The following is a 27155-nucleotide window of genomic DNA, read 5'->3' on the forward strand; positions in this document are numbered from 1 at the left end:
TGCTGGTTGGGGGCCATAAGGCAAGCATTCTTTTGATGACTTTTGACAAACTTAGCCATCGAGTGGGGCATACCTGATAATTCTGAGAGGTTCAATATCCATGAACAGTTCAAACTCTTTAAGCTTCTGCTGATGTGGTGCACTGCTGGAAAAGTGGCAATAAATGTCAGATATCAATTCCTCCACAGGTACAGACATTGCCTTTACACCAGATTTAATGCATAAGTCTGTAATGTGGAATAAGTAGCCCACGTTGAAAATATGGGGGTTAAGGTCTTTTAGTCTGGATAGCACATAATTCCATTTACCAATACAGATATATTATACCACACAGTTGCAGATTAATCATTACTTAGCTACATTGAACCTCACAAGGTTTATTTTGCAGAAATATTTTCAGAAAGATATAAAGTATGACAAGTGTGGACATGAATGATTAGGACAGATGAAGGTAATGTGAAAACTGGGACAGTTTGTGGAATTCACTGCACTTGTTATACACTAAACCCTCATAACTTTCACTCTGGAGCAGCTCAAAAATGCTGTCTGCTTACTTCCACCATAGGAACAACAGTGCAGCCTGAGCTCATTTTCAGAAAATCCATTTGCAATACCATACAGAAAACAAATGTTCATAACTCTCTAACCATAAGAGCTAGACTAAAAATATAAATGTGAAAGTTGTTCAGCAGACACTGATCTTTCCAACAGCGTAAATATTGATAGTGTGTGTCTAACTCATTATTAAATATTCTCCAAGGAATGCTGATAGTATGCATATTTTTTTACCTTTTTGGTAAAACAAATCACAATATCTTGGTTATTGTACCATGTAGACCCAGACAAATTGTAATTGATTTGTTTGTCTGAGTGTCAGCTTTAAAATGATACCTTAACCATTACGGTGTGATGGCTCTTTACTGAGATATTTACAGAAATGTGATTAATATTATATTTCTCATAACTGATAATTAAACAAAGCATAATATCTCATCACCTGTAAGAGACAGAAACTACATATCAGTGTACAAGTTGTGTTGCTCAGTGTCAGCTTCAAAATGATGCATCATGTGTGTTGTCACCATGCTCCCTTGCAAAAATATGGGCATAATAATGCAAAATATGGCAAATGTATAATTTTCATAATCCTATAAGACTAAAACTGTGGTATCTGTACAGACACATTTCTTTTACCATGTTGTAAGGACTAATACTGTCTTCAAAATGAGGTGTCACTTGGCACTTTGACATGCTCTCTAGCAAAGTTATTTACCAAAATATGAAAACAAATCATGACTTCCATAACCTAAGTCCTAAACAAATCAGTTTGATAATGGCTTTTAGTACTGCGAATAACAGTGGCAGCTGCTGAGAGTTTTACCTGACAAGTGATAGTGACTCAGTGTTATACTGTAACTACATATTGTAAATGAATAATGTGATGATGACTTGCATTTCATTACTGCAAGGTTCTACATGCTCAGACTAAGGTGATAATTGCTGCACATAACCTGCTGAGCAGACATTCATTACATTCCTGGTGCAGGTGTCATGTAGAACTGAGTCATTGCCATTTGTTAGGAAAAGCCCAGAGTAATTCAGTAAAAGTAGTATAACACTCAAACATTACACAGCCCTTCCTCTAACATAAATTCTACACATGACTGACAAAGCCAGAAATATTGTGTTTATATGTATATATATGGTTCTGTTTTTGGATGAAGTTTCAGTACTTCGAACTTCACATATGAATCCACTTGTTCAAAGTACTGAAACTTCAAAAACTGACTACGGAGCTCACAATACAGCACAGAATGGGGGTATTCCCTTTTCCTTGCTGTAGTGCGATCTCAGAGTTGGTATAGTTAAGTAGGGAGGGTGTGGGGGGCACAGGCCCCCACATAAGGGGGGTGCAGGGTGGCTTCCTCCCCTGCAAAAGCATGTTTTTGTTATTTTTTTTAATTTGTGAGGCAATCAGGTGCCTAGACTTCAACAAAAATGCACTTTCATTGAAGTGCACTTTTGCTGAAGTGGGGTTCTACCTTTCGTTTTCAGTTAAGTGACAATTTGTTCCTATTAAATGATCGAAGATGCATTCTTTCGAATGCATCTTGATCGAACTTGAAAGCACAAAAAAGGCAAAATAGCGAAATGGCATTTAAGCAAATTCTTTCCCTTTATGCAATGTATTAATTTTTTTTTTAGCATTTGAGATTGTAAGCTTTCACTTATATCGGTTTGATAAGTCATCATTCACTTTTTTAAGTGTTCGATGATTTAAAATAGACCCTATATATATATATATATATATATATATATATATATATATATATATATATATATATATATATACACTCACACACATACATACATACACCCCCACCGCACACACACACACACACACACACACACACACACACACATATATATATATATATTAACCTGTCATTTAAAAAAATGACACTTCCCCTCCCAGGTTTGGCACCTATGTCTGTAATGGTTAAGCTGCTCCTTTCCCTACCCTTATCAATGTCTAAAATACATTTGTAACAGGAAGATCATATTCATAATGCTGGTGACATTTATCAACAGTAAAGTTATAAAACGGTGCACATAATATGCTCATTCATTAATTCACCTGCTATGACTATGAAGATATATTTTCATACATTCAGATCCTCCTCTCCATGCCAGTTCATTATCTGAAGACTATCCTACATTTTTAGAAGAAAATTTTATTTACATATCAAAGACCATTAAGTTGCTTTCCTGTTCACAATGTGAGTGTATAAGCTGTTCCTTTTGCCTCTGGGGTAAGATCTTTGACCACAGCTTTGTCACCAAACTTTTCCACTCACTGTGTAAGTAGAATTGCATTTCTTGACATTTTCTCCCTTTATCCACTTTCTGGTAAACCATTCTACCTACAATACTCAGCAAACTATCCCTCTCTCCAAACATCTGTTACACCATGATAAAATAGATAAGAAGCAAGCACCTTAACCAGTAAGAATCCCCTAGACCAGCAGCGGCCAAGCTGCAGCCCCTCATCCTTTTTAGTGCAACCCCCTTAACTCCAAGCTTTATTAGTACTGCTCGACAGCTCATCACTAAGGAGAAGGGGGTGTACCTTTCTTTCTTCTGGCAGAAAGGATATTGCCTGATTTTAGCACAACCTTATTCATCACGTGTCCCATCAAACTGGGATTATAAAGATGCTTAAGGGCAACATAGAAACTGTAATATTCATATTTGCAGCTCCACATCCAATCAGGCCAGGAATGCAGGTAGCCACTGCAAAACAGCAACAACTGACAAGAACATGGAGAAGAAAAGACATTATCAATAGGAATGACTGCATGAATTCAGGACCATAACATGGGAATAAGTGCCAAAGTACTGATTACTGTTCGGTGAAGGTGGCAAGCTGTCCATGGCAGAATGTTATAGAAAGGGAAGCAAAAAGGGAACCTAAAGTTTCAATTTTATTATGTAATAAATTTAACTGAACAAACAGAGCAATGCTGAGAATGCCATGATGCAATATTGAATATAAAATATAAATTTACAAAAAGTGACTCGTTCAGATAACTGCAACATTTTCAGGAAGGAATTATGACTTCATGACAATATGTTTGCTGGCTGCTGCTATCTGCTATATGCTGCAGTACTGTGCAGTGCTGTAACTTTTAAATTGTGCCCTGACTGAAATCAAGAATCAAATCTGTGGTGAATCTGCAATGTGTACAAGTGCGGCTATAACTGCAAAACAATAAGCATGTAACTAACAATTAACCATTGAATACTTTCAATTATACAATAGTGAAACAGCTACTGTTTTGTGAAGACATTGGCGTAACGTTTCTCTGTTAATGTTTCTTATTTGTCCTGTCCTGAACTCTATTAGCTGTGGCAAGTATTACAAATCAGAATTTTGTTGCAAGATGTCCAGCACAAAACTGTACAATTATGTTCAAAGCAAAGCAATGAGAAACTTGATGACAATTGAGCTAGCCAGACCTAGTTCAGTTTTCTTTTTTTATTCCTGTATTTGTCATACAATATGTTATATTACTAAGAAAATGGAATGGATGCTGAAGACTGCAGTTTAATTAGATCTGACACAGTCCTGTGCATTGTCATTATAGACTCAAAAATAGAAAGTTACTGTTACCGAGTGCGCAGAGGATTATGGGGTGCAATTGTTACTTAAAGCCACTACTGGTTTAAAATGCCAGTATTCTAGTTGCGGTTATGAATGAAGCTGGTTAGTGCCTAATGTGTGGTGAAAACTGTAGGAATCTGATTGCTATGAATGTAATAAGCAGATTTCTATATATTTTTTTTTTTTTAAGTTTAACTGTCAGAGGGTTAGGAATCGTAATGTCAGTGAACACTATGTAAACTACACCTTGCTACACCTAGCAATAAGGAAATCTTTTTATTGAGAAATTCAGTAACTGATAATCTAATCTCTAAACAACAAAAACAAAAAAAAATGTGTTTTTTATACTATACCAGACTTGCTTACCTGAATTGTCCCTTACACTATCGTCACTTTGGGTTATTCTGAGCTTGTGTGATGAATCCTTTTACAGCAATATGATTGACTGCCACTGCTTGCATCACCAGCTGGGTCAGTGAAAGAATATGGGCTAAACAATAGCGTCCGCTAGTTATTTCTAGTGCCTGTAAAATAAAGTTATTGCTTTTAGAAGGTTAATTTACACTTCCTTATATATATTTTTTATATTGCTTGAATGCAGGTAAAGGAGGAATTCTAGTATTTGTGCTTACTATAACTGGTAAAGCAGAGAAAATCGACTATCTGTGAATGATCACCACCATAGAAGGGTGCACAGCAAGCTGATTTTCTCCAAAAATTCCTATTTAAACAGCAGCTAACTCCACTGTGAAAATAAAGTTGAGAAGGTAATTAAGAAAGTTCAGGTATCTTTTCACTTTAGTTTTCAGCAGTTGAGTTCCATTGTGTTAGTGAACTTAGCTGCACTCTTAGATGACCTCGGATGTAATGTATTAAGACAGTTAACGTTTCAGAGTGCTCGAATGTAACCTTAAATGCACCCTGTGATAGTACTCAGGGTTATTGAGTTAATTTACTATATTCAGGCAACTGGGGGAAAAGGCCAAAATCGTGGAAGATGTCACATTTTTCAGTGTTCTCTTACACTTAGGTTGGTAGTACAGGTTTTGTAGCAACATATGTTTTCTGACGGATTTGCTAGTTCAAATACTTATTGTTGTGCAGTAACATAAGGTACGACTTCAATCACTTCCAAAAATAATTAAGTGGGCACTGCCTGGGTATATACTAACACTAAAACCTATGTATACACATGGGTGTGCTGAAAATTTCTAAGCCCAACCAACCTTCTAAATTCTGAGTGTTATTTTGACTCTTTAGCTGAAAAGGGGGTTATTTTGTCTTGTAAAGTGTCAATTTACAGAATCATAATGCTATGTTTTGGCATTTTTTCAGATCATTGATTGAACCATGTTAACAAAATGTGTGGAAATTTTCAGTTATGGAACTCCGAGGCATCATGGAGTTCTATTCCTGCAGAAGAAAACTCTAAAGGAAATCCATGAATGTATGATGCAAACATTCAGTGACAACTGCCCTTCTTACTCAACTATGAAGAAGTGGTGTGCAAACGTTCAGCATGGAGATTTTGAGACCAAAGATGCAGCAAGGTCTGGGAGGCCTCAAATGGTGTCACCTCCTGAAATTGTTGACCATGTCCATGACCTGATTTTGGCAGATCGGCAAATATTGGCTAAAAGAATTGCTGAGACACCACAGATATCCAGGGAATGTGTTGGATTTATAATCCATGAGCAGCTGGATTTGCAGAAGCTGTCAGCCAAGTGAGTACCCAAATGTTTGAATGGCAATGAGAAAAGATGTTGCGTGGACACTTCCAGGTTGATTTTGTGGCATTTTCTTCGAGCTGATGCCAACTTTTTGGACTGACTAGCTACTGTTGATGAAACATGGTTATTCCACTATGATCCTGAGACAAAACAACAGTCCATGAAATGGTGGCAGTCAAGTTCACCAAGGCCAAAGATGTTCAAGACAAAAAGTCATCAGGAAAGGCCATGGCCACAGTGCTTTGGGGTTGGGAAGGTGCTGTAATGACTGACTATCCTCCAAGGGGCCAAACAGTTAATGCAGGATACTACTGTAACTTGCTCTGTCAATTAAACGTGGCATTAAAAGAAAAAAGGAGAGGGAAGCTGCAGAAAGAAGTTCTCATTTTGCAAGACAATGCACCTGTTCACAAGGCTGGCAAAATGCTGGATGTTTTGACAAAAGTGCGATTTGAGTGAATAGACCATCTGCCTTACTCACCAGATCTTGCTCCATCTGACTATTTCCTGTTTCCAAACCTTAAAAAGAGTTTGAAAGGGGGGCAATTTTCAAGTGATTTGGAGGCGATTGTAGCAGCAGAGCAGTATTTCAGTGACCAGATGTCAACATTTGTTGGCAGGTTACAGAAACTTCATACATGATGTGCCAAGTGTATTGAACTTCGAGGAGAATCTGTTGAATAACTTATAAGTTTCATGGCACCACATCATTCCCTTCTTGGTCAGGCTTAGAACTTTTCAGCACTCCCTCGTATAACCATACTACATATACCCCTAAGACCTGTATATGTGTATGTTCATAATAACCATACTAAAAATATAAAGGTAATGGCACTTATTATTCCAAGGAGCCAACACCACCATAGCTACCAACTCACTCCACAATGTGGATTTCCAGACTCAAACAATGTGGTACACTCAAAATGCTCAATAAATTTATTGGAAAAAAGCAATCATTATCTAAGTCCAAGGAAGTCATTGTTCCACTGTATTCAGCATTCATCAGACCTATCATTGAGTACAATGCACCGTTTGGTATGTACCTAACCAGGCATATCCAACAACTGGAATGTCCACAGAGGTTCCTCACTAAAAGAATACAGGGCATAAGTAATATGTCCTTTGCAGACCACCTCAAGGACCTATCCCTGTATTCTGTCTCGTACAGGCTTTTGAGGGGAGATCTATGCTTGGCATACAGGGCATTGTCATACCCCACTCTGATGGACCTCCTGCATATCCAGAAAACAAACAGTACCAGAACTGCCCATTCTAAAGACTTAAAGCTTACCTGTGATATAACTAGGACCATTTGGAGAGATAGGTATGTATCCCAGAGACTATCCCATCTATAAAACAGGCTCCCTATCCATGTGAAGCAGAATTCCTCCCTAATCCAATTCAAGTGCAACTTGGACAATTGGATGGGAAATCAGAAATTCATCCCTAGTTTGGCACCTATGTCTCTAATGCAAACAGGTAACCTGTAAATGGTTAATCTCCTGGGCCCATGCTTACACTTATCAAGGGTATCAGAACTTGTCAGAGATTTGGGATGCATGTCTAGGCTTAAAAAGGCCCTTGTGGTTGTTAGCCTAGTAAACAGCTATGAACCTATGAACATATAAGAACCCAGGTGGAAAAAGTCTATGTCATCTTCTTTTCCTTCTCTGTAGTCTTCTGATGTATTTTTGGGATTATCCATTACTTCTAGAGTGACCCTGACTTTACCTTTAAATTTTACTCTGTACCTCAAAAAGTGTGCAATTTGGTTTTAAAATAGTGAGGATTAAAGCTGTTACATAATTCCAGACATTACAGTTGTAATTTATAGATTTACAGATAGCAAACTTATAGATTTAATGTTCATCAGAAAATGTATATTAAAACAAATCTTTGCATACTCTCCCTTTTCTAAGTGAATACTGCCAATGTTTTAGCCAGCCCTGATGTTGGCTTTTGCCCCTGTTTATGCTTAGCTTTGTCCCTAATTTTAGAGAAAATAGGTTGTCACATGTGGCCCAGCACTCAAAAGTCTTTTACTGTGCACTTGTGATCTCACTTGATCTGCACCCATTCACAGTTTTTCGTAAAGTCACATATGTTTCTATCAGTAACCTGCCTATTTTCTATTTCTTGTTTCCTATACTATTCTATCTCCTATCAGTGAATCACGTAGCTCAGCAAATTCACATTCTTTGGGTCTATTATTTAGCCCAGTAATACAAGTTATTACTAGTTTCCACTGAGCAATAATTTACAGTAAAGCATAAATGAATGAACGGAACATTTTTCTAGGCTCACAATAATTTGTGATTTTTTTCCCTTACTGATTCTATTTTGGGTGGTGGTGCTGTGGTAGCATTGTCGCCTCACAGTAAGACATTGTCCTGTTCAATTCTCAGATAGAGCGTCTTCTGTGGCGACATGTGTGAATGGGCGTACCTTTGTTGAAGGTTGTGCATCAGGGCTGGCAACTAAGCATGTAAAAATCTACTGCCAATCATTAGCAGACTGGAGTTCTACTGTGATGACCCCTAATCGGGAAAAGCCGAAAGACACAACAACTGATTCTATTTTGCCTTTTTAAAGGTAAAATATTAAACACTTTTACTGCTGCATGTTGAACCTTTTCACAACTCTTGGCTGTTCTGCTTCCATTGATGAACAAAAGGACATTTCTGCATTAAGAGCTTCCAACTTTCACTAAGTCAACATACAATGAGAGAATCTGTGGTGGTTCTAGCTGTACTACATTTTCTTTAAAGAATGAAATCCTCTGGGGATTTCACATGAGTTGGTCAAGCGGAAAAACTAATGGCAACTTTGCTTAGAAAAACAAATGAATTTGAAAGTGAGGATTGCACTTCTGCTGTACATATCTTAAAAACAAATGATTGCTCAGTTCTAAAACCGTCATACACCATATGTTTTTTTAATGGTTATCAGGTTTGTTCTTTAATGACTCAAATAACTTGGATGTGTGACAGGCCTCCATGAGGTCTTCACTTTGACTGCCTTCTAGAAATAAATGTTTTTGACATGCATTTCCTGTCCATAAGCTTAACTTGTGTCTTGTAATAACAAATAGCAATAAATCATCTACATAAACTATTTCTCTAAGTCAGTAATTGAGTGTAAGTGTCTTAGTAATTGCAAATAAAAATTTAAGGCCAACACCAACATACATCTCTGATATTTAATCACAGGCCACTAAACTCTAATTCTGATGTAAAGACATGGCAAGGCCTTGCACTAGGTTAAGTTTTAGGAATTTAGTTTATCTACCACTTTCAAATAATAAGGAGATTTCAGCATTGCATGTCCTAGTATTGTGAGTTTATGGTTACTCAGGGTAGCTGTTGTCAGTTTTGTGGACCAGTCTTTAATACTTCCCATGATAAATTCCCATGATAAATTCTCCACTGAGCTAAATAGACTATGTACATCGGTTTATATAACATCAGACACGAACACATCATTATAATAAAATATACAAATATATGTATTAGTCCATAATGTAAGAGCGTACAGATGTTGAACAGAGCACTTAAAGACAGGATGTAGAAAGCCCCACACCCCAAAAATAAATAAATAAATAAATAACCAAATAAATAAATAAATAAATAAATAAACCAGGGACAGTAAGAGTACTCCACTATACTTACTATTTAGGGCTTCCTCAAATCTATATAATTTATTGTCAGAAGACAGTTTGTAGGGACCCTGTATTCTGCACTGCTTGGATAATAAAACAGTTTTTCTCTGTGCTTTGGTTGGAAGAAAAATAGCTCCTTCTAGCAACATTGCAAAACTAACTTGGTACTAGGGGAAAGAACTTTAAAAATCTCGCCCCTGAGCTCATGCAGAGTTAAAGTGGCAGCGCAGATCAGGAATTACTTAGTACATTATTGTTTTAGTGGTTGGTGCTTAGAAACAACATGTTCACCTTAACAAGCTTCATCATGGAATAGTCTTCATCACAACAAGAAATAATCTGACCATTGTACTGACTGATAAACTTCACAGTATTACTGTGACAATTTTACAATTATGTACATAAGAAGACCAACTTAGCACCATGGTTATAGCATCTGTAGGCAAACAGAATGACTCAATAAGCTCTTTCGTATGAACTGCGTGGGAATACAAGGCAAGAATAACTTATTGCAGTTTTCACTGAAAAGAAGTGAATTTTATCTCTATCTTTTGGATTTGTGACAGTCTTTAGTTGTAGGTTTTTTTTCCTTCTGGTCAACAACTTTTCAACTATTTCTATGTGTTTTACTACTAGGAAGCAGATGTGAAATTCCAGTTTTTATACTCTGCAACTTACATGGCTAAATTCCTATGGCTATATTTCTAGTCCTATGTCTACTCTGGAAAAGTACCTCTTTAATCTCATCAAACTGCTGATATATAGAACAATGGAACTGTTTAAATTCCATTATTATATATTATAGCAATAACCCACGCCTGGGTGTGGGTAATGCTGGATTTACCCACGGTTGATGTTGTTTGGTCATGAGGGCAAAGCCCTAGTAGCCAAACAAAGCCAACCATGGGTAAATCCAGCATTACCCACACCCAGAAGTGGTTATTGTTATATATAATGACATTATTTAAGAAAAAAAATAATTACTTTTCTTAAATAATGGCATTGTATAATGTCTCCTTGCTGCCCTTCCGCAGCTGTGGCAGTTCTGATGTACTGCGCATGCGTATGCCTACTCAGTACATCAGAGCTGTGGGGAAAAGCAACGGAGAAAGCAAGATCTCTGTTGCTTTTTACAAACTGTCTCGCTATGTTAAATGGGTTTAACATAGCGAGACAGCTTTAAAAAAAGCAACGGAGAATCTCTGTTGCTTTTTTTAAAGCTGTCTCGCTATGTTAAACGCATTTAACATAGCGAGACAATTTTGAAAAAAGCAACGGAGAAAGCAAGATCTCCATTGCTTTTTACAAACAGTCTCGCTATGTTAAAGGAGTTTAACATAGCGAGACAGCTTTAAAAAAAGCAACGGAGATTCTCCGTTGCTTTTTTTAAAGCTGTCTCGCTATGTTAAACTCCTTTAACATAGCGAGACAGTGTGAAGCAATGGAGATCTTGCATTCTTCGTTGCTGTAAAAAAAGAGTTATAGTACTGGAAAAAGTCCGGGTGACCGGACCTTTTTCCATTACTATAACTCTGATTTACAACGTGCACGCTGACCAATCAGCATGCACGTTTTTGAATATTAATTGAAGGTCATTGTATAATTGATTGATAATATATCAGATTGCTGAACTCTCCATAATTAAGCCATCCATTTATAAGGCTTAATTATAATCTAAGCCAGAGGATCTCATTCAATCAACTTTTTGGATCTATGTTTTGTTAACAAAGTTATTCTTATTTTCAGCTATGATCTAGATGGATTATTCAAAACCACATTTTTCTTGTTTATTTCAATTGGCGAAAACTGAGAAATAAGGTTTGTCTAATTAATTTATCTATGTTGGAAGGGCACTGTTTTAATTGGAAAGTACTGCAAATGTCTAAAAGGTAGACTGTCCAAGTACTGGAAAAAATGAGATTAGCCATTACTGGTATAATTCTTGAACCTTCATCTCAGGAAAAGTTCCCATTCATGTTCTTCATAATCATAAAATGGTGTATCTGAATTCAGCCTGCCAACTGGCACACATAAATAGAAGTCATTTCTTCCCTTCTTAATACCTTAGTACATTGTACCAGCCTAAGTTCTCTGTGTACCTTGGTTTCATTTACTACCCATGTCCTCCTCTAATTACTTCAAATACTTCTGTGTCATCTCTCCCACCACCACCATCACCAGGTTGTTGCTCATGTAGCTGTTATCATACTTAGCTTTTGTGTGACATCCTTGCTTACCCATGCATATGTTTCTGTGGCTTGGAATAAGATGTTTGTGTTATAATAACGGCTGTCTCTAGGCTGAGATGGAGATGCAGTGCTGATTTTCAAGAATGCGCATATACAAAGAAACCATTTTGCGCAGACATATCTTTTCACACACAGGTTATAAGCAAAGGAAACAATTATAAGAGAAATATACCCACCTAAACAAAAATGTTGATCATACATATTTTCCCCATCTAATGCTGTAGTTATTGCAATGAGTTGGAAAAATAAACCTGAAATATTTAATGACAACACAGCTTAGGGAGATTGAACCCACAGGCATTGCTACAATGTGGGAACACAGCCTTGTCCACATACATGACAGGATGCATGTGCAGATATACTAATAACATTAAACCATGAAAACTGCTCCCTTTGAATGAGGGTAATTCTGACAGAAGTGGCACTGCTATATGAAAGGTATGTATTTTGGAAATAAATGCCTACTACTGTTAATATTAAAAACAAGATGGACAGTATATTCACCCCATAGCTTTCTTAGATGCGTAAATCTTCTCTTGTACAGTTGCCTGTTTCCTTTGATTTCTCCAGGGGCTATACAGATAAAAAGAGCAGGGTGTGATATATGGGGATGGCATGCAGTGCCAGTTTAAATGTGTAGCTAACATGACTTCTACTTACAATACATATATGGTGTCTGCTCTTTAACTTCATCCTGCCATTGGCAAAGGAGGTCGGGATTATGCCTCATGCCACTGTAATGGTGATGACTCTGTTCCCCCCATGTGTAAGATGCCAGTTACATAGGTAATAGCCTGGGCAAAACTCTTCCAGGATTCAGTAAGATGCAGGTTACATGGGTAATAGCCTGGGGAAAGCTCTTTCAGGATTCAGTCTTGCAGGAGCCCATACAGAAGGTACAGAAATATTTTTGACTCCTCCTCACACCACCTCTACTCTCTTTGAGGAATACTAACCTCTCCTTCTCCAGTCAAGATGTCTCACCTTGAAGAATATTACTGAAAAATGGAAGGGAACTTGCACCCAAATCAGGTATCACATGCCTCATCTGTTATATAGTGATGGGCATCGAAGGGCAACTAATTTCTATGACATTGGCAAAATCAGAAAATATAGGTAGTGTATTATAATAGTTCACAATGGCACTTTAATGTATGAAACCTGACAGTCCTAAATCTGTATGTATGCTGTTAAGAAATCTGGCATGATAGCGAGTCTAAGGACAGATAGTTAAATATGGAATTACATTTCTCTCCTGAAAACATGGCCTGGACTGCCCATGCACAGTACTGCCTCCAGGGACCCAGGCATATTCATGGCATCATGGAAAATTCTGCATAATGTTTAGCAGATGTGCTCATCACAAAATTTTAGTGATTCAGGAACAATTATGTGTAGAGACCTAATTAGCATAATACTCATGTCCAGCCAGGTGAATCTACACAATATAAACTCAACCACAGCTGCAGAACCTCATCATGCTAAGCAGGAAACCTCTGGAGCTCAAAGTTTGATACCTTTGGAAGATGAATTTTAAAATAAAATTTTCTTCAACAAAAACATCTCTGCTTGTGTAAGGTACAGGCCTACATTTGTTCAATTCCATTCATTTGTAGTACGGCTACTTTTCAGTGCTGTATCTCTTAAACTTTCAGCTTTCAAAATCTTACCAGGGAGCCACCAAAAATGATATCAGAGGTTTCAGAATTATAGCACACAAAATCTGAATATGCATAAATTTATACTTCTGCGAGTGAGGACACAATTGTGTAAATTTACCCTTTTAACAAGTACAATCTAGAAAATTAGAACCTTTGTGATACCTACATAGCTGTAGAAAAATTAAAACAAATTGAAATAGATAAAACAAAATCCACGTCAGCAGAACCAGCAGCAAAAAGTCCAATGTTAAGTGTTTTATTAACATCCACTTTTCGTTCAAAAAAAACTGAACTTCTTCAGACAGACATCAAAAGGTAGCAAATGTAAAAAAACTCCTTAAATACACAATTAACAACACATGATACATTTGAATGGACCAACCAACTGGTTGAAACTCACTGACATCCATGTGTGGGAAAAAGCTGATCTCAAAACTTCTTAAAGTACTACTGCATACAACAGTCAAATCCATGGAAAATGTGTTTTAAAACCAAAACAAAGTGGAAATATGCATGAACATAATATTTAAAATGTTTAAAACCAAAAAACGTAGTATATAAAACCTTTTTAATGACAAAAGGTAAAAAGTAAAAAATAGTAAGTGAAAAATACTCATAATAACATTACCTCTGCATGCTTCTAAGTTTCAAAATGCAAGCTAAACTTACTCTGTCATTGAGACCTGGAAGTCTATAAGAACAGAGTTTCAGCTGCCAAATCACTTCTAGGCACTCTAATAATAGTTGAAAAGGACCTCCCCTGATGTCAAAGGAAACCTGTCCTAACACCCTAAAAGTAAAACTATGCTGAGGGTGGTCATTAACATGTTTCGCCAAAGCATTTTCACACTTGTTTTTCCTAATACAGTATAAATGCTCATAGATTCTTTCATTAAAACCTCTGTCAGTCTTGCCCACATAAAATGCTGGGTAAGACTGGCAGCAAGCCAAATAAACAACCGATCGAGATTTACAGTTGAATCTACCAACAGTGGAGAAAGAAGTCCCAGCAATTTTAAAGCTCGAACCAGTGGCAATATGCCTACACATGTTACGACTCTCACATTTGAAAGTGCCCTCTGTTCTAACACGAGTGTCCTTTTTTGTTTTTAATATCCGTTTGAGGTTGTCAGCCCTCCTATATATAAACCTAGGCAAAGTGCCAAACTTAGCTTGTAAGGCATCATCACGCAAGAAAATACTCCAGTTCTTGACAACCACCTCCTTAATTAGGTGAATCTCAGCACTGTAATTAGTGATGAAAGAGATAGAAGTGTCAACTTTCTTGCTGCCTAAAAAGACTTCAGGCATAACTGAAGATGGATGTTCTAGTGAACAACTTGTGAACGAACTACTTTGTAAAATAGGTTTATAAACACCCCCATACCTTTTAGTCTGGACCTCAGTGACCAGGTCATGAATAAACTTGTCTGGGTAACCTCTATGTAGGAACAATCCCTTAATGAACTCACATTCTTCTAAAAATAGTTCATCGTCGGTTACCATTCGAGCAGCGCGCACAAGTTGCCCCTTGAATACCCCTCTTTTCTGGTGCCCAGGATGGGCACTGGTGAAGTGTAACATGGTATTAGAGTAAGAACTCTTCCGAAATATTTTAGCCTTAAAGCTACCAGCAGAAATGTCTTTATATAAGTCTACATCCAGATAAGAAATTCTAGAATCAGACTCTACAAATGTGAACTTCAAAAAAGACATGCTGGAGTTGAGATAGTCCATAAAGGTTCTCACATCATTAACTGAACCTTCCGTCAGTATAAAGATGTCATCCAAAAATCTGGTGTAAAAAATCAGTTTTGAACTGACCGTTGTAATTGCCAAGCACATATCTGTGTTCCCATTCGGCCATAACCATGTTGGCAAAACTGGCCCCTACTGGTGAGCCCATGGCTACACCAGTCTTCTGTAAATATATCTCTCCCCCAAATGTTACAAAGTTGTACCTCAAAATGACATCTAACAATTCCTGCACCAATCTGATTTCTACACTGCTAGCATTGTGATGCAATAAACGGTCAGTGACCCAGTCTATCCCTGTAGCATGAGGAATAGACGTATAGAGGTCTTTTACGTCTATTGTCAAAAATCTATGGCCTCTCTTGAATTCTAAAGCACCTATGGCTTTCAAAAAAGCCCAAGAATCTTTACAAATGTGTGTTTCCTTTTCAACATATTTTTTCAATATGTTGTCCACATACTTGGCTATCGGGTAAGTGATAGAACCCCTAGCGTTAACCAATAGCCTCATGGGGGGGTTGTACACATCTTTATGGATCTTGGGCAATCCAAAAACTGTTGGAATCTTAGGGAACAAAACAGTCAAATATTTCAACACATCTTGTTCAATAACATTTTCTAAAAACAAGTCATTCAAGAAAACATGGATGCACCTATACGCTGCATTCAATTCATTAATGCTAGATAGTGTATAAGCATCCTGCAATAACATGTGGATGAGGCAGTTTTCATAATGACAAGTGTCCATTAGTACTAAACCACCCCCCTTGTCCGGTTTAAGGATCCTGACAGGTAAACTTTTTAAAGTATCCAACAAGTCTACTTCGTCATCAGACAAGTTTTTGTTCGCAAATGTCCTAGAACAGTTAACCAAATTTCTAATTTCAGTTTCACACAAGTGTTCAAATAAAAAAAGTAAAGGATGGATAGGGGGTTGAATGTACTTGGGACTCTCAAAGTTTTTTTGTCTAAAGCAGTGTTACCAAAAATTGACAATAAATTCAACCTACGTATAAACAACTTCAAATCAAGTAGTGTATATGGTAAGTTAAAATGTCTCCATGGATCAAAGGTAATACCTTTTGAAAATAAATCAGACATCTCCATAGTAATTGTAAAACTCGAATAGTTATAAACAAAAAAGTCTCCAAAACTGTTACTGATAATGTCAGGATTTGTCCTTCTTGTTACTTCTGAAAAGGCTTTTTGCTGTTGTTCCTGTAATGGCTCCTCGTGTTGTAAAACCTCTGGTGGTTCTGTCCCCGGTTCAAAGAAAAAGATGGTGTAGGACGAGAAATCTCCTCATCCCTACCACCATCAGTTACAAAATTTTCTGTAGGAACAACATCCTCCACACCCTCTCTGGTGACCGGCCTACTGGAACTAGCTGTCTGCCTCATAACCCCATTAGTTAGGTTAATAGGAGCACCTAGACTATCGCCAACACTCTGAGAATGGGTGGGGGGTATGCAGTTAGTTTGTTGCATGCATCTATGTCTCTTTTCAGTTTTTTCATTTTCATCTCCATGTTACGAGATATCTGTTGATCTATAGTCGAGAAAATTTGTTTATACTCATAATTGTACCTGTTGAAATCTACATGTGACTTGATATTAGTGTCCAAAATTTCAATTTCACCACTCAACTGATCTATAAATTTCTGATAGAATTTAGCCATTAAATCCATTAACTCATGTCCATGTCTATCAAACAAACTGATCAGCTCACTGTGGAACTCTGAACCAGCTATCAGTCCAGTGGGGTACTGCCAAGAGCGCAAGCCCTTTGGCGCAACCCCCACTTTTTTACATTCATTGAAATAGGAAATCTCTAACTGAAGCTTCTTTACCTTTAAAGATTTGTGGTCCAAGGTCTTCAAAAAGTCCATTAAAGGAGCTTCTGGTGTCCCTGTGTCGCTGGATGCAAACCCGTTCCTATTCTCAAAAACTGGGAGTTGCTCATTCAACCAAGATGTAACATTAAGTGGGTCTCCAGTTCGGCTCAGAGATGAACTGGTCCTGGAATGTTCACTGGTAGGTCTAGGATGTACAGGAACCCTTGAAACAGTTGAGGTGGAACTTCCACTGTCCTCACGGTCATTCGACCCATCACTGGTGTGAATTGTCACCACAGGAGCTGAATCAGCTCCAAGAACTTCTTCTACCTAATTATCAGCACTTCCCTTGACTGCTACTAGCCCATCCAAATGTTGAGAAAGCACATCCATCCTTTCATTAAGCTTTTTGACCATATTAGTGAAAGAAACCAGTGCAGAATTGTCAAAACTAGCACCTTCTTCCAATTCCATAGTTGCTACTGGTTAAAACTGCTGGTAGTGAATGCAAAACAAACAATCTAAAGCAATAGAAAAATTAAAACAAACTGAAATAGATAAAACAAAATCCACGTCAGCAGAACCAGCAGCAAAAAGTCCAATGTTAAGTGTTTTATTAACATCCACTTTTCGTTCAAAAAAAACTGAACTTCTTCAGACAGACATCAAAAGGTAGCAAATGTAAAAAAACTCCTTAAATACACAATTAACAACACACGATACATTTGAATGGACCAACCAACTGGTTAAAACTCACTGACATCCATGTGTGGGAAAAAGCTGATCTCAAAACTTCTTAAAGTACTACTGCATACAACAGTCAAATCCATGGAAAATGTGTTTTAAAACCAAAACAAAGTGGAAATATGTATGAACATAATATTTAAAATGTTTAAAACCAAAAAACGTAGTATATAAAACCTTTTTAAGGACAAAAGGTAAAAAGTAAAAAATAGTAAGTGAAAAATACTCATAATAACATTACCTCTGCATGCTTCTAAGTTTCAAAATGCAAGCTAAACTTACTCTGTCATTGAGACCTGGAAGTCTATAAGAACAGAGTTTCAGCTGCCAAATCACTTCTAGGTGCTCTAATAATAGTTGAAAAGGACCTCCCCTGATGTCAAATGAAACCTGCCCTAACACCCTAAAAGTAAAACTATGCTGAGGTTGGTCATTAACATGTTTTGCCAAAGCATTTTCACACTTGTTTTTCCTAATACAGTATAAATGCTCATAGATTCTTTCATTACTATTTGACTGTTTCATTCCCTAAGATTCCAACAGTCTTCAGATTGCCCAAGATCCATAAAGATGTGTACAACCCCCCCATGAGGCTATTGGTTAACGCTAGGGGTTCTATCACTTACCCGATAGACAAGTATGTGGACAACATATTGAAAAAATATGTTGAAAAGGAAACACACATTTGTAAAGATTCTTGGGCTTTTTTGAAAGCCATAGGTGCTTTAGAATTCAAGAGAGGCCATAGATTTTTGACAACAGACGTAAAAGACCTCTATACGTCTATTCCTCATGCTACAGGGATAGACTGGGTCACTGACCGTTTATTGCATCACAATGCTAGCAGTGTAGAAATCAGATTGGTGCAGGAATTGTTAGATGTCATTTTGAGGTACAACTTTGTAACATTTGGGGGAGAGATATATTTACAGAAGACTTGTGTAGCCATGGGCTCACCAGTAGGGGCCAGTTTTGCCAACATGGTTATGGCCGAATGGGAACACAAATATGTGCTTGGCAATTACAACGGTCAGTTCAAAACTGATTTTTACACCAGATTTTTGGATGATATCTTTATACTGACGGAAGGTTCAGTTAATGATGTGAGAACCTTTATGGACTATCTCAACTCCAGCACGTCTTTTTTGAAGTTCGCATTTGTAGAGTCTGATTCTAGAATTTCTTATCTGGATGTAGACTTATATAAAGACATTTCTGCTGGTAGCTTTAAGGCTAAAATATTTCGGAAGAGTTCTTACTCTAATACCATGTTACACTTCACCAGTGCCCATCCTGGGCACCAGAAAAGAGGGGTATTCAAGGGGCAACTTGTGCGTGCTGCTCGAATGGTAACCGACAATGAACTATTTTTAGAAGAATGTGAGTTCATTAAGGGATTGTTCCTACATAGAGGTTACCCAGACAAGTTTGTTCATGACCTGGTCACTGAGGTCCAGATTAAAAGGTATGGGGGTGTTTATAAACCTATTTTACAAAGTAGTTCGTTCACAAGTTGCTCACTAGAACATCCATCTCCAGTTATGCCTGAAGTCTTTTTAGACAGCAAGAAAGTTGACACTTCTATCTCTTTCATCACTAATTACAGTGCTGAGATTCACCTAATTAAGGAGGTGGTTTTCAAGAACTGGAGTATTTTCTTGTGTGATGATGCCTTACAAGCTAAGTTTGGCACTTTGCCTAGGTTTATATATAGGAGGGGTGACAACCTCAAACGGATATTAGAAACAAAAAAGGACACTCATGTTAGAACAGAGGGCACTTTCAAATGTGAGAGTTGTAACATGTGTAGGCATATTGCCACTGGTTCGAGCTTTAAAATTGTTTGGTCTTCTTTCTCCACTGTTGGTAGATTCAACTGTAAATCTCGATCGGTTGTTTATTTGGCTTGCTGCCAGTCTTGCCCAGCATTTTATGTGGGCAAGACTGACAGAGGTTTTAATGAAAGAATCTATGAGCATTTATACTGTATTAGGAAAAACAAGTGTGAAAATGCTTTGGCGAAACATGTTAATGACCACCCTCAGCATAGTTTTACTTTTAGGGTGTTAGGACAGGTTTCCTTTGACATCAGGGGGGGTCCTTTTTAACTATTATTAGAGCGCCTAGAAATGATTTGGCAGCTGAAACTCTGTTCTTATAGACTTCCAGGTCTCAATGACAGAGTAAGTTTAGCTTGCATTTTGAAACTTAGAAGCATGCAGAGGTAATGTTATTATGAGTATTTTTCATTTACTATTTTTTACTTTTTACCTTTTGTCATTAAAAAGGTTTTATATACTACGTTTTTTGGTTTTAAACATTTTAAATATTATGTTCATACATATTTCCACTTTGTTTTGGTTTTAAAACACATTTTCCATGGATTTGACTGTTGTATGCAGTAGTACTTTAAGAAGTTTTGAGATCAGCTTTTTCCCACACATGGATGTCAGTGAGTTTCAACCATTTGGTTGGTCCATTCAAATGTATCATGTGTTGTTAATTGTGTATTTAAGGAGTTTTTTTACATTTGCTACCTTTTGATGTCTGTCTGAAGAAGTTCAGTTTTTTTTGAACGAAAAGTGGATGTTAATAAAACACTTAACATTGGACTTTTTGCTGCTGGTTCTGCTGACGTGGATTTTGTTTTATCTATACCTACATAGCTGTATCAAAAAAAAACCGAATCCTTAATTCACTGTAAAAACACATGTTTTTGTCCTTGGTTTGCTCTCTGTGCCAATCTTAACTATAGTTTAGTTTGCAGAATTAACATAAATGTTGTATATTTTATTTGTCCACAACATGGGTGTAGAACTTTCACTGAACACAAGTTTATGTTGTCCCGGTCCCCTTCAATAACACACATCACACCAAATGACATTTGACGACCTTTATTAGATTTCCATAACATAGCTTTGATCACCAACTTTATTAATTACAACTATTCATGATATATTTGATACCAGAATACAGCATAACATCCTTGTAATGTTAATCAGGGCAGCTTGCCTACTCACCCTGCTCCAGTAAGCAGCGTCCATACATCTACTCACTTTACTTATGAAGCAGCGTCCCATCTCACTTCATACACCATTCATTGTAATGTTAATCAGGGCAGCGTACCTACTCCCCCTGCCCAACAAGCAGGGGCCGTACCTCTGCTCCCTTACTTTACCAATGAAGCAGCGTCCCAACTCACTTCACACACCATCCATTGAATTACCATTCACCAATAAACACCATCCTTAGCTCAGCTTGCTTATCTATTCAGCAAGCTTCTTCCAACTACTCATTTCCTTTCCCCAGATCCTTGAAATCAACATTCAGAAATCAGTGGGGGAACAGAAGAGGGCAATCCTATCCCTCTTCTCCACCAACCAGCCTGACCAGGCTGTTCCCCCTCCCTTCTACCCAAAATTGTTCAATCCACTTTCCACAAAGGGAAGGGTCAAGCCAAACATCATTTGGTGTACAATAATTACCTGGACATTACCAACCCTTGGCAATTACCTAATGCTTACCAAAGCCTCACCTGCCACTGGAGCAAGAATACTCAACCCCAATCACCAACACTACCTGAACCCTAGCAAGGAAGACCCCAGCTAACAATACAATGTGAAGTTCAATTCTGATAATCCCCGGCAATTTCAAGCAAACAAGACATTACCTTGTGAGTACATATTCAGCTGCACTGCTGGAAAACCAAACTTTTCATCCCCTCCATCAGCTGCCACATTCCTCAGCCTTCAATCTTGCCTGTCGAGTCCACGTTCCTTTCGCCCATCATGTAAAATCCACTCTGCACATCCCACCTGCCACCTCAGTGATCTATAACGAAAAGGACAAAATTAAATCCTCTAATATGTAGGGAAGGCTCCACCTTATACCCACCTATTCCAAATTATAGCCACAGCATTCCAAGACTGCATCTGCAAGAAAGAAAAAGACAGGTAAATCATCCAAAATACATAATCATATTCCAAGACATCTTCAAGGAAATCTTATCCTGCCAACTCAGGAAGGAATGTACCACTGCCACTCACATCTATGGCAAAGCAGCCATAACTGAAACTATGCTTCCAATGACCATATCAAATACCCAAGATAAATTTAACCATCAGTTGAGTATGTTAAAACTAACCCCCCATGAAGGGACCTATCAGTATCCACAACATGGGTAACCTTGCGATTCCAGAACACATCAATTAGCGCCCTAAACATTGGCTAATAGCTTTTATTGTTCACAAAATATACATATTTTAAAATTTTATACTGTTTGTTTAATTTGCAGAAATACAAGCTGTGTATAGGCTGTTAGAGGTGTGACATTCCACACCACATAGGTGTTAGTGAGGTAGGGCAGCACTGAACTACTCACTATTATATTAAAGACCAGTGTTAAATCCCCTAATGTGTAACACCCACACCTAAGCGACCAACCCTTTAGTTTATCAATGTCAACTCCCCTCCCTCTTTCCAGTTACCACTTCCTTGCTTTACCTTACTTCATTTTTATCATAACTGTCTAATCTCAGCAGAATTATCCTTGTACCCATCTGCCTAATCACAAACCAGCAGGTGCATTAGTATGAATAAGACTGCTTCAGCAAACTGCATTTGTACATACTATCCCGGCCCATTGTAATAATGAAAACAGAAAGCCAATATGACCAGTTTATTTCAAGTTCAACAGCCAAACAAAATATAAAAAATATCATAAACACACACGCCTGAAACAAGTACCGTGCCATAGAAAGACTCTGACACTCTGTATCATGCTGTGTGAGAACCCAAACTACAACATCATTCGAAGGCACAGCACACCTTCCTTCGACACTTGATCTACCCACCACCAAGGAAAGTCAGCAGAATATATATATACCAGATAAGCTTTCACTATGTCTATCACGATAGTCTGCAAAATGTGCATGTTTAAGTAGTACACACATAAATTCAACCATTACCCAGCTTGACCTTATTAGCAGCTCCAACTGGAATTATGGCATGAAACAGATATCAAGGTTAGTCATAATAGTAAAAGGGATGAAAAATGCATGATTAATCTCTATGTCATATTAGTTAGACTGGTTATACCATATAATTATTTCTATGCGTACACTGTAGGTCAACTTAGAAGTTTAGAATCTGTTCAGAGTAAATTTATGAAAAATACTACATAACTTGAGTTACATGAACATATGTATGAGGCTTTGATGTTTTGGTGAAACAAAATTCAGGCTAATTATTAACACATCTGGCATGCGCAAAAAGAAACCATTCAGCTGGACATCCCATAGCCTGCAAAACCATTCATGGCTGTTGTTTAGCACAAGTTCACCACCACAGGAAAGAAACAAACATCCTCAAATGTGGTCCAAGCAACCCGAAAACAAGGACCAGCCCAAAACAAGAACCTACAAAGCTAAATGAAAGGCTGGCCAAAAGTACATTTAGTAAGTTTACTTTCTTGCCCTTTCTAATACTGTATTCTGAACAACTGTTCTTCATGGGAAAAAAAAAATCCCAATATAAAGTTTAGTTTAATGCTGGGTTATTGATTTTCAGAAACTGAGATATTTTGGCCGTTTTTCTAATTTCATATAGTACTCACTATACAACCATGGATTTTCATGTAAATTCACATAGTACTCGTTACCATGGCTTTTCATGTAAATTCACACAGTACTCGTTACCATGGCTTTTCATGTAAATTCACACAGTACTCGTTACCATGGCTTTTCATGTAAATTCACACAGTACTCGTTACCATGGCTTTTCATGTAAATTCACATAGTACTCGTTACCATGGCTTTTCATGTAAATTCACACAGTACTCGTTACCATGGCTTTTCATGTAAATTCATACAGTACTCATTATACTTATACAGATTTTCATGTAAATTCATACAGTATTCATTATACTACCACGGATTTTTCTGTGAATTCATATAGTACTTATACTTCCATGGCTTTTCATGTAAATTTAAATAGCACTCATATTTCCACAGCTCAGATTTAACCCAGTAGTTATCGACACTACCGCACATGTGCAGTAGTATCTCTATCCCCCGCGCAGAACTCACCACCTGAGAGATGATCACCTTGGCTTCCTCTAAACCCCCAAACTACCAGTGAATTACTCACTGACCAGGAAAGCCACCTAAGACCCATATGAGCTGATGGAAACAGGGAATTCAATAACTGACCACAAGATAATATAACCCCAAGAAATGAAAGCTATACCCTGGTGCTTTTTTTTTTTTTTTATCCAATACTGTAGTTCCCATAGCAGCCAAGCAGATGGAGCTGTGATGGAGTTTGGAGAGCATAGTATTTCTAATAAAGGGGGAAAGGAGATTTGTTGGCTCATTTCTTGATTAAATGAAAAATTTCCCACGAGATGTAGCCAAGCTTGCAACAGTCACAACTCAGGCAGACACGAGGAAGGCCAGCGAAACAGCAAACCACAGACCAACCCAAAACAGCCACCAGGAAAAACCCGCAAAACCATAAACCACCACCAACACCAAAGTAGACACCGAGAAAATGCAATGCCCCTCCCCAATGTGCCGATGCCCACAGATATCCTGCTTGATAAGTTACCAGAACCAAGCATGTGTTCCAACCCCTTTCGTTTTTTTTTTTTGTGCTGTCTGAACCCCTACAGGACGAGAGCAGCCAACTGACCGATGCAGTCGAGCTCCACAAACCTGACAGAAATCCACCAGCAACAAACCACCCCCTTTACCATCCCACCAATGAGGCATCAAAAATGCTCAGAACACCAGGCTCACTGATAGCAGGCATTTCCACTCTGCAAGCATGCTGAGAGCTGCCATCACTAGCAGGCTCTTCAGCTAGAGTTTCCCTCTTTTTTTTTTCTTCTTTCTTAGGACCATAAATGGCAGGCCAGGGAAAAGGCCTGCGTCCACAACAGGAAAACCCTGACCAAGCGATGGGCAAGCCGCCCCACCGCGACACACAAGCCATCGTTCCTGAACTCCAGCACCACAAGAGGCAGGTCAAGGAAAATGGTCTGTATCTCTAACTCGGAAAAGAAAACTTCACAAAAGCGATGGCGCAAGCGCTGAAGGCCCTACCCCCACCACGACACACGACATCACTCATGCACCAATAACCTTTTTTTTTTTTTTAAACCCTGACCCTGCATGGACCCGTTCCCAACGGACTGCCAAATGCGCTGCCATATCACTCCATTGCATCATCTGCAACAAAATCGGTGCTCCACAAACCGACATTCCAAAATGAAAAATGCGTGTTCCACTCTCACAGAGGCCAAAAAAAAAAAAATTCTATAAATGCAAATGTACAAATGTAATTTAAAGTACAACAGTCAATGAATCACATTGCCATTACCCAACCAGTCCACAGTTCTCCACAGTTATAGTGAAGTCCGCTCCTGTAGTAATTCAACTGGTTCCTGCTTGAAAGGTACAATTTACGATATCAGCTGAAGCTCCACCGTGCATGAGAGGCCCGCAAAAAACCTTAACCAACACTCAGGTTCATCTGAACGTACTGAACCCAAAGAAACTGCTACTAATTGCACCACCGGCCCAATTACCTTGAAACCACAACTGCCTGGTTAACAGTGACACTTTACCTGATAAACCCTGCTACAAATAGACCAACTTCCATGAAATCCACTAAGGCAAAGTGTAACTGCTGCAGCCCATGACACACTACAAGTGATGTGCCCCATTCTTAAACTAGAAGAGACAGAAGTCACCCTGCAAACTGTATGAGCAGAACAAACAGAATAAACCAAACTTTGTGCCCAGAGTATTAAACAGTATTAACCTTAATCAGTATGCTAAACCCACCACATTGATACTAAGCCAATGGATACTCTATACCAATAAAGCAAATAAAATGATATCCCACAGTCTGACCAGCAGAGACACAAAAAAAAAAAAAAAAAACTCTTCCCTGTACTTACTGACCTCCTCATTCACACTACTATTACCCCAAGGCCTACCTGACTATTACATTACCATCCTGGTCGTCATGGACGTAACCCTGCGATTAGCAAGTTCACGCCAAAATGTGACTGCTTAACCGAACTACACTAGACTAAACCTCTTAAGCCCCTCCCCATCATTATCTCACTTCCTCCCAACCATCCTTGCCTCCACTTAACCCTTTCACCTCCCCAACCCATTTAATTCCACTTAATATTAACCTAACCCCCACCCCATGAAGATGTCCCAGGACAACTTAGTTTGTGCCAAACTTCATTTGTGGCCAAATAAAAACACAGAAGTCACCTCAGCCTAGAACTGACTTGACCTCCCAGCATTAATAACAAAGCCACACAGCCTAAAATTGTATTGCCCTTTTAGGACATTTTAATATGTTTCCTCCCTTCTCCAGAAAAAAAAATATACATAAATATATATATATATATATATATATATATATATATATATACATATCTTATATATATATATATATATATATATATATATATACACACACACACACACACACACACATATATATATATATATATATATATATATATATATACACACACATATATATATGTATGTGTGTGTAGATATATATATATATATATATATATATATATATATATATATATATATGTAGATCTGATTAGAGTAACGTTCTAAAACCGTTTTGCCACCAGACCAAAATTTCGCCTATGAGCTCCTCCATTTCTTGCAAAAAATATACTGATTTTATATACCCCTATATCCTTCCTGCTGGAGGTCTGCTTGTGATCAGATGAATGGATAAATTAATAAATAACAGCCCAGAAATATATTTCAGTTTGCTACTCTCAGACCCACTGCAATGTGCCCTCCATGCCATTTTAACCCACTTAACTTAAGAATTAGGAACAAAGACATCCCAATCTAGGGGCAGATTTTAAATATTGTTCTTATATATGTATAAAGTTGTTAGCATAACACATTTGAATTATCAAGAATTTTCTGAAAACTACTTATATCTAACATTATTTATTAACTGCAATCAACAACAAATTACCAGGAAACTTCAGATTTTATGAGGATCACACCAAAAATATGAGGCAAAATCAGACTGGGGGCCATTGAGAGCTATGCTGTCTGTCGGCACAAACACAGACACACACACACACACACACACACACACACACACACACACACACACACACACACACACACACACAAAACCACTTCACTGACTGCATGCATCTTACATATCTGCTTCAGACCAGGTGAATGAATTAATAAATGAATGAATATATATATATATATATATATATATATATACATATATACACACACACACACATATATATATATATATATATGTATATATATATATAT

Source organism: Protopterus annectens, chromosome 3.part0 (assembly GCF_019279795.1).
Source record: "Protopterus annectens isolate FY-2018-M chromosome 3.part0, PAN1.0, whole genome shotgun sequence".
Lineage (NCBI taxonomy): Eukaryota > Metazoa > Chordata > Ceratodontiformes > Protopteridae > Protopterus > Protopterus annectens.